Below are 9384 nucleotides of genomic sequence, written 5' to 3' on the forward strand. Positions count from 1 at the left end.
ATTTTCAACGGTGAGTTTTAGTTACACGTTCAGTATTTTACGCGTGCGCCCCTTCGGAAGCAAAAACTTCCGACTTTTATACAAGCTGATAACTTGCTCCAGACCATGACAATAATTATTAAGTGTCTAGTTATGACGTTTGACCAATTTCAAGATTAAACTGCAATGATCATTTCGACCACACCCGATATTGACACATGAGAGAGAGAGAGAGAGAGAGAGAGAGAGAGAGGAGAGAGAGAGAGAGAGAGGAGAGAGAGAGAGAGAGAGAGAGAGAGCGAATGTTACGTATTTTACTGGGAAATAGCCACTGCGTTCAGTTGAAATATGTTTCAACACCACCTTTCTTACGATCGACTAAGTCTAGGTTGTTGTAAACGTAAATGCATAAAATGTCTTTGGCATCCTACATGCCTGTCACAGAGTTTATGTTATCTCAAGGCTGATTCACGATGCATGCATAGGACGGTGATGCATATTCGTTTTACAGCAAGTGATTCGGTCGCGATGTGTTGCTCGCCGATAGATTGCTTGTTCTAATCATCAAGTCGTTGGCTTAAAAGTTTCAGAGCCAGAGACGGCACAATCATTTCCGCTACAGACAATCAACGTATGAATGTGATGCAATTCAGGTCGCAGAGCTTTCTGATTATATAGTATGAAACAAAGGAGACAGTCAAATTTCTATCTAATGACTGGTCAATCGCTGACTACACAGAGATAGCTATGATTTCTGTGACAATATAATTGACCATGGGATTGATTCAGTGAACAATATTCAAGGGCTCGTTGACCAAAATGGCATTCTTTATTGAGGTAAAATATCCATCATTGTTAACAAAATGTAAAGGTTACAAGCATTCATGACCCCTGATATTCTGATGAAATTGATCTTTTGAAATGATTATCAAACTTTGTGTACAGAGAAAATAAAAAGCATACTGTCAGTACAAACGTAAAAAAGAATTTGTCATTTGCTGTTGTCTGATTTCTCAGTTTTAGTAGCTATTGAATTTTTTTTATCCTCAAAAAATCAATCATAGAGAACCAGACAAGTCTCCAAAAATACATTTTCCCATGATCTTACTTTATCTGGTGAACAACAAGCCACTCTAAAATTTCTTCAAAAAAGTTTCTCTTTCTTCGAAAATTCTCCGGCAAAAACTCCGCATACGACGTCATGTCGGATCAGTATCAGAGTTCACGTGCCCAGGTCGTGAACTGGTTTAACTGTAGTCTGGTTCCTTACCCATTTCCCCGGTAGAGGGCGTGGGGAAATATAGGGTCAGGTACCGGGTAGCCATCTTGAACAGAATTTTGTTCAACATGGCGGAGGTTAGTCACCTACAACAAATATGGCTGCTTCTGTGAAAACGCCGGTCAAAATTCGACTAGATCAGAATTATGTTCGAACACTGGTATCCGAACCAAAAACATTGGCACACGAGACGGGAAACATAAACTGAAAGGATTAATCCAGAAGTACGGAGAAATAGAGGTGATTAAAGGCTGGCTGTGATATGATATCGCAGCAGTACTTGTGGCGTGTATCGAACGCGCTATGGTCATTGAGGTCATCGCCGACTGTGGCGTGACCCCGATGACCAGAGCACGTTCGATACACGCCACAAGTACTGCTGCGATATCACAGCTAATTGAAAGCAAACTTTGTTGGAACTGTGAACGACGATTTATTTCGATGGATAGAATGGTGTCCGAATTTCGTGAAAAATGTCATGTCGACGTTCTAAAAGTATCAAGAGGTGTGCTGAATCACAGTGGCTAAATCATGGAGGTAAAAAGTCTTTCGTTTTACCTCCACGGCTTTGTGGTACAAACAAGAAGTTGGTGTCAAGTGAGCCTGAAAGTGCGAAATCCAAGAAACATGAGAAAAAGTTACAAGTGTTACTTTCATCCAATCACAGCTTGTTTTATTTTAACCCAATAGCGTCCATGTTTACATTAGCCGGTACCTGACCCTATATTTCCCCACGCCCTCTACCGGGGAAATGGGTCAGGGAAACAGACTAGTTTAACTGAAGTCACATTTATCAGTCGCGCTATAGTCGTAAGCTTACAATGGTACCAGAAGAAGTATCGCTCGCTTGAGTTGCATGTATTTATAATAAAAAGGATATCTGTGATATTTGAAATGCAATGACTAGCAAACACGAAAAGGTTAACGAAAAAGACGGAAGTGATGTAATGGGTCATGATCTGTACGCAGGTCATTGTGTACTCGTTCCGCGCTCAGCCGTTCAACTGTTCACAGAGCTGTGCCGCGCCGCGACCTTGTTCTGGAGATAGTAAGTTTTTATTCAACGTTGAAAACGACTTTGACTCTCATTTTTCGTATGTCTGAGCCCGAATTTGATCGGTTCAAGGCGCCCCTCACTTCAAGCCCTCACATTCGCTCGCACTTCGATTGTGAGAGCCCTCACTTCAAGCCCTCACATTTGCTCGCACTTCGATTGTGAGAGCCCTCACTTCAAGCCCTCACATTCGCTCGCACTTTGATTGTGCTGGCCCTCACTTTGGCCCCGCACTTGTCGATTTCCGGCACCCTTACATACCTCCTGAGTTAACATGAAAATGTCATACACGCTATACATAGATCTTGCGACTTTAAGTTACGAGAGTATTCTAGTAATATTACAGTTTCCAGCACCTGCAATTGTTATTGATAATTCTCAACCATGCAAATCCATTAAAAGTTGCTTTTATACAGGCAGATATGACTATACATGTGGACTACAAAATAGAAAATGGATTAAATCTTAAGAAATACGGAAATTTATTTTGATGCTCTGCATTGTTATATTATAGTGAAGATAACCTCCAAAAGAGCCATAGAAGGTATTGTCGTACCCCCCGCCCCCAACTCCTGTATTTACCATTTGTAATCTGAGAAAGCTACTGAGACGATTATCGGATAGCTTGAGTTGTAACTCGGGCAGAGTTCCCGTGCTGTAAATAAAATCACCAACCTCAATTCTAGAGACGTGTTCGTCTTCAATTACATGCAAGTTCCACGGTCCCATGGTACCTCCGATCTTGTAAGAATTGGACAACATACCACTACTGTTCGCAACAGACAGGTTGAAGCTATTTCCCAGTAAAACCTGGACTGACGGCGGAGACGGTTGAGAATCTTGCATAAATTTTGGACGACAATCTTGATGTTTTCATTTTTACTCCGTATTTGGAAAACACTTTGAAACAACTAAAGTCATTATGCCGTGTCCCGTACTGAAAGTCTTAGATGCCAATGACAGATCAGAACATTGGACTACAACGACCTACATGTGCCTCGTGTGACTTTGATATAGCCCTGCCGTGACACGGTTTGAAAAATCTAGGACTATGCAAAAAAAAAATCCACAGTCGCAAGTGGTCAGACAGTCCCCGTGCCCCAGAAAATATGGGTCGCAATGATTTACGGCCTTACCTACAAACAAGCGAACGTGTATGTATCGACACGTATGAAGTTTTTTATGACATGATAGCAATTTTTCAAGAAATAACTATCCCGAGGTGGTCTTTAACTCAGCACTTGATGTTATGACTGCAATACCAAGCTACGCGGATGAATATCCCCGAGTCTGTTTTCACACATGCATTTCAAACCCCGGTTAGAGGCGACATTCAAGGAAGGTTACTATTCAATTCAGGAAATTACGTTTTAGGTCCATCATCATCGCCGTCGTCGTTGTCATCGTGAACATCGCCAATATTAGCAGACGTGCTCCAAGTCTGTGGGCATATATAAGTATCTAAACATATAATAATGGCTGGCTGTTGCGTAGATCGTTGGGTGAACGCTTTGGTCAGCCAGTAACTCAGCTGCCGAGAAAAGCCAGACGATTGGGGCCAATCTACGCCACTACAGTAATATTCATCATTATTTACCACTTTTACAATAGTCGTCATCATTATCGTCAATGTGCATGCAATATTTCAGCTCCAGGTCTCTATTTGTTCTGAGTGTGGAGCATATGATCACTTCTCTTTGGTGCAAAAATTTCGTGAATATAAAGATACACCGTTTCGGCCGCTCCCTTGCATTGTTCTCTTTGAAAGTAAAGCAGTACACACTTTTGACTTCCCTTTAATTAAACTTATGGCCATATTTTCGGGTGTCAACAAGTGTTTGTGTGTTTCTTGTGTGTAAGCTCAACCACAACGATAGTTTCCTGGAATTCATGACAACCTCATTGTCCGCTAATCATACATAAAGTGAACATGTGTAGACTACTGCCTGCGTTGTTGCACGTCAATGGACGTTGCGCTCTCCAGAAACCACCACCTCCGGTACGACGTTTTGTTATGTTCCTCTTTGAACCATTATAACAATCATGCACATCGCCAAGGATAACTATTTTATTAGTGACAATATTCTGACCTGAAGGTTCCAATAGCTAAAATAAACCGTCACCATATAATAATATAATAAAAAAGAAGATTTATAATGCGCCTATTCTCACTGAGCTCTAGGCGCTACATAGCCCTTATCTACATAACTCTTATCCACCATGAAGGCAGTTTGTCTGCGATGTACACGTCATGCCGTGCTATGTGGATAATTATATCACAACAGTATATTGATGGCGCACTGAATGCAACGATCTGATTGGTCGAGACGTGAAGAGAACCATGGTATATTCGCGATACGCCACGGTTTGCACACGTGCGAACTTTCGGCCAGAGCAGAAATCTTTTTTGACGTTCCTTACCAAAATTTTAGTCCACTTCATATATGCACTCGCTATTGCTCGTGCATATATGTCATGAACTGGTCATAATCTCGTGGTATACCGTCGCTGGGTGTGCTTTATTGCTTAAAATTCGTACATAGTAAATCCAAGCAGCCATCTAGTGGGAGTTAGTATCACGTTTATCGTTTGCGTTTATTGCAACGTGTGTTGCTGATGACCCAACAAAGTTTGAAAAACTTCGATCAGCGTGGTTTTCCAACCTTGTTCCCTCTTCGACCTAGGTGGCATCATTACCCACGAAAAGTGTGTCGCTCAGTGACATTCAGTGGCATTTACCATAGGCCAATCGGAAATAAATAGTCTAAAATATGATATCATTTTCATTATGATAAAATAATAAATCGTAATTATGACATCTTGATATCATATAACCGAGTTAGTATTTCATCAAAGTTAAGCCTCCTTTCTGCGGAGCAGCACTCGAGAAAATCGCTGTATGTGTATGAGCTATGTATGACATGGACGGCCGGTTGGGGCGTCTAATATACTAGTAGTATAGAAAGGGGGAAGGTGGCCAGCCTACACAGCCAGTCCTCTCTACACGGCCCTCAAAATATCCTATTTTACTCGTTCCTACCATTTTAATCGCTGTATCTCCACTACCTAGTGATGGTTGATAGGATGGCCTTCCTCAGATATGCCTAGTTAGACCCTTCTAAGTTGTTGCCTTGTGAAGCTGTCGCTCTTAAAATGTTGTGCAAAGTCCGAAAATGCAGTTTCTCAGACGCTTGGACTCTATTATTAATGGCAACATCTAGGAATCTCAGCCAGCTGGGGTCAGCTGCCATTGACTTACTAGCATAAATCATATAAACAGACTGCCGTTTGCAGTTTAACCTCTGGTCATCATCAGCTATTGCTTAGTATTAGCATAAATAGGCTGACATCACTGAATGTTCAACCAATGAGAGCTTAGCGACCTCTTGCCTGACACGGATGACCCTAACAGACATCAAACTGCAGCTATGTGCATAAAGAAGCTAGTGGGTTGTTATGGGGTGAGAACACCGCCAAAATTATCTTGAAATCTTTTCTTTAAACTTATTTCATCATTATTATTCCATTATATGGTGATTTGGTTATAACTATTTCAGCAATTGGAAATTATTATGTCATAATTTGATCATTATTTGGACATTGTTATGACATGATTATGAACTTACTTTATAATTCGTTTGTTTTGCCATTATTCAGCATTGATGTCTTATTTTGGAACTTATCTGATTATTATTATGCCATTATTTTGGTGATTGGGTCATTTTTGCGTCATTATTAGGCAATTATTATGCGATTATTTGGTCATGATTACGACATTATCATGACATTATTATGCACTTATTTAATAATATGATTTTTTGCCATTATTCTGCGTTGATGCCTTGATTTGCAACTTATCTCACCATGATTATACCATTATTTGGTGATTTGGTCAATATTATGTCATTATTTGGTCATTATTATGCAATTATTTAGTCATGATTACGACATTGTCTTGACATTATTATGAAATAATTAGGTTAATTCAGTTGTTTTGCATTATTCAGCATTGATGTTTGATTTGGAACTTATCTGATCATTATTATACCATAATTAGGTGATTTGGTCATTTTTGTGTCATAATTAGCCATTATTATGCGATTATCGCTTGCCCTTATTTGACCTCCTTTATTATCTGAACTCATTATTTGCTCTACATTTGAACCCTACCCAGAAATCATTGCACATGGGGATAAACAATGACGGCTGATACGGTCGGTCACTGGTTATTTTACCACGGTCAGTGTAATATATCATTTGCTACAGTCAACTCATTCGAGTTTTCAAGTCTATTTGCCGATTCATAGCATATTAACTGCTAACTAACACTGCTAACTAACTAACACTGCTAACAACATCCAACAAACCCACGCTTATCAACCAACGTGTCATGTATTTTGTGCTCAATATGACTAGCAGTTACAATACATTAAGAACATGGAGGTAGCACACAGATTTCCTGCATGAGAAGAATAGGCTTATGAACGAGTTACGGCTGATTGTCTCTCTTTTTCGTATTGCTGTACTGTATAGCAAGGCTGAAGCGACTGCACGCAGAACTGCATAGAAACTACAAATACTATCAAATATTGCCTTATATATTTACACGTAAGTAATTTGATTTGAACTGGTCAAAATATCGTGCCATACCTTCGCTGCGTGTGATCGATTGCTGTTATTTCATAATGGTATCAAAAGGTTTTTCCTCAAGCCGAGAGCTCACGCGTATGCCAGACGTGGTTTATCGCGAATATACATCGGGTTTTTTTACGTCTCGCTGTTTCTGTGCCAGCAATATACTGGTATGATATAATACATATTACATATTACTAATAAAACTCCTAGGATATGTCGAAACAAAGAACAATACATGAACTTGAAGGATTTGGACTTGTCCCTGATTACCTGCATTTTCAAAGGTTACTGAACACAGCTGCGCCCAGAGCACTATTCAGATTTTGTTTGATTTTGTCTTTGTGATTTTGTTGTCCGAGAGATTCGTACTCGACATACCAGCAGTTGCCTCGATGAGCTAAGTCGATACTCTAGACACGAAGATCACTAAATAATTAGGCTTAAATATGACACTAAGTAGATATCTACTTGATTAAAAGTTTGTCTGAGACAATGTGCTGTTCCAGTCTAATTTGTTTGAAAACAGGCCTCAATCGACATGAAATGCCATACAAAGTGACTGAAGAACATGGTAGAGGAAAATTTAACACCGCATAGTCTACAATATATCGATTACTATTAGGATAATTTGCTGCTTATATTTAACCTCGGCGGGTGGAGCGCTCGCCTGATTTCTAGAAAGACGTGTGACTGAAAAATTACAAATAGGAAATGATTACACCATTCGGCAAGTCACCGTGATGGCTCCAAATGCTTTTGAAACTACGTCATGTTCTGATCAGTTATAAATAAATAAATAGAGTGGTTTCACATCTACATACATGGTATTATAGATACATGGGCACGGCATGGGAAACTAACCTCATCAGCATATAATGCCGTTTAGGTAATGATTTGCACTCTCCTCATCATCATAGCGCAAAATATAAGAAACTGTAATTCCTGTTCTCGATTATCATTTGTAGGCAAATCAAGTTGCGTCGCTGACTTGATCATTGCACCATACGTTTTTGCCTTGCTGAATTGGTAAATGTATTACTCAACTGCTGATTTTGTACCACAGTCAGTGCAATACGTCATTTGCTACATTCAGCTTATTTGAGTTTGGAAGTTTATTTGCCGATTCATAGCACATTAACATATCATTTCCTGCTAACAACAACCAACAAACCCACGCATATCAACCAACGTGTCATGTATTTTGTGCTCAATATGACTAGCAGTTACAATACATTAAGAACATGGAGGTAGCGCACAGATTTCCTCCATGAGGAGAATAAGTTTATGGGTGGATTTTTAACTTTGTGAACGAGCTACGCCATGTTGTTGATCATGTACCTGCAGCACTATTGCTTTAGTCTCAATTCTAGTAGATTTGCTGGGAATTTCTTTGAGTAAATTGAAGGAATGCAGTCTGTCGCGTTAGCGGTTAGGCTTTACGCAAATTATTCTGGGATGAACGCTATGGCCCGTAGACTTGCGAACGTTGCGAGGCAAGCCAGCAACTGCGTCTGAGAAAGTCAAAACGTAACGTGTACGGAATGAGTAAGCCATCTGTCTGTTTCGTTCTCCCTACGGGTGCAATCTTAACCTCGAGCTCTCTATTATTCCTCTACAAAACGTACTATATCTACGCTTTTATATTTTAAATATTGACATTTGAGCTGTAGTATGTTTCTTGGCAAATAATATTTCTCCCTCTACAACCACAAGCCTAACTCGAAATGAAGGTGACACAACAACTGTTGGCCCCTTTGAGTTTAAATAGCAATGTGTTCAGTAGGTAGTTGACAGCACTGCTGTCTTTGAAACGTCGTGATCTTTTTTATCGAAGTCTTATTGAAGTCGTGTACGAAAGTGACTATCTGTAAATTAAAAAATGCATCCTTTTAAAGGTCAAATGTCCAATGAGAAATCGTGCATCACGATACTATCGATCTTGATTTGACATGCGGAAAATGGGTCACTGTTTCCGAGGTGGGGTTCAATGTGTAACGGTTTATTTCAGTTTATTAATTTTCACTGTGATATCTTAAATGAACATTTCGACTCCAAACCGTCTGACTGCTGTCTTTATTACCTACAAGCCCCTATCTCCTATCTAACTTGTGTACGCACCATTTCAATTGCTCCGCAAACATTACCAACTGATCGTGATCTGACGTTTCTGTGCAAGTTAAGGTAGAACGCACCTCGGGGACAGACATTCAGACTCTCAAACTTTTACAATTCTCTTCTAATATACCACATGTGGGGGTTCATTTAAAAGCTCTCGGTGAAAGAAAACTTTTCTACGGCTTAGTTTTTCGAAATTCGAAAATTTTTATTGTTCTCCATAGAATTAACACAGGGATGGCGGCCATTTTGAATTTCTAATATCGGTAAATCTTGGGTAATTTGTTTCTCTAGTACCAAAATTTGCACGGTGGCCGCCTAT

Source organism: Ptychodera flava (genome assembly GCF_041260155.1).
Source record: "Ptychodera flava strain L36383 chromosome 3 unlocalized genomic scaffold, AS_Pfla_20210202 Scaffold_26__1_contigs__length_13983176_pilon, whole genome shotgun sequence".
Lineage (NCBI taxonomy): Eukaryota > Metazoa > Hemichordata > Enteropneusta > Ptychoderidae > Ptychodera > Ptychodera flava.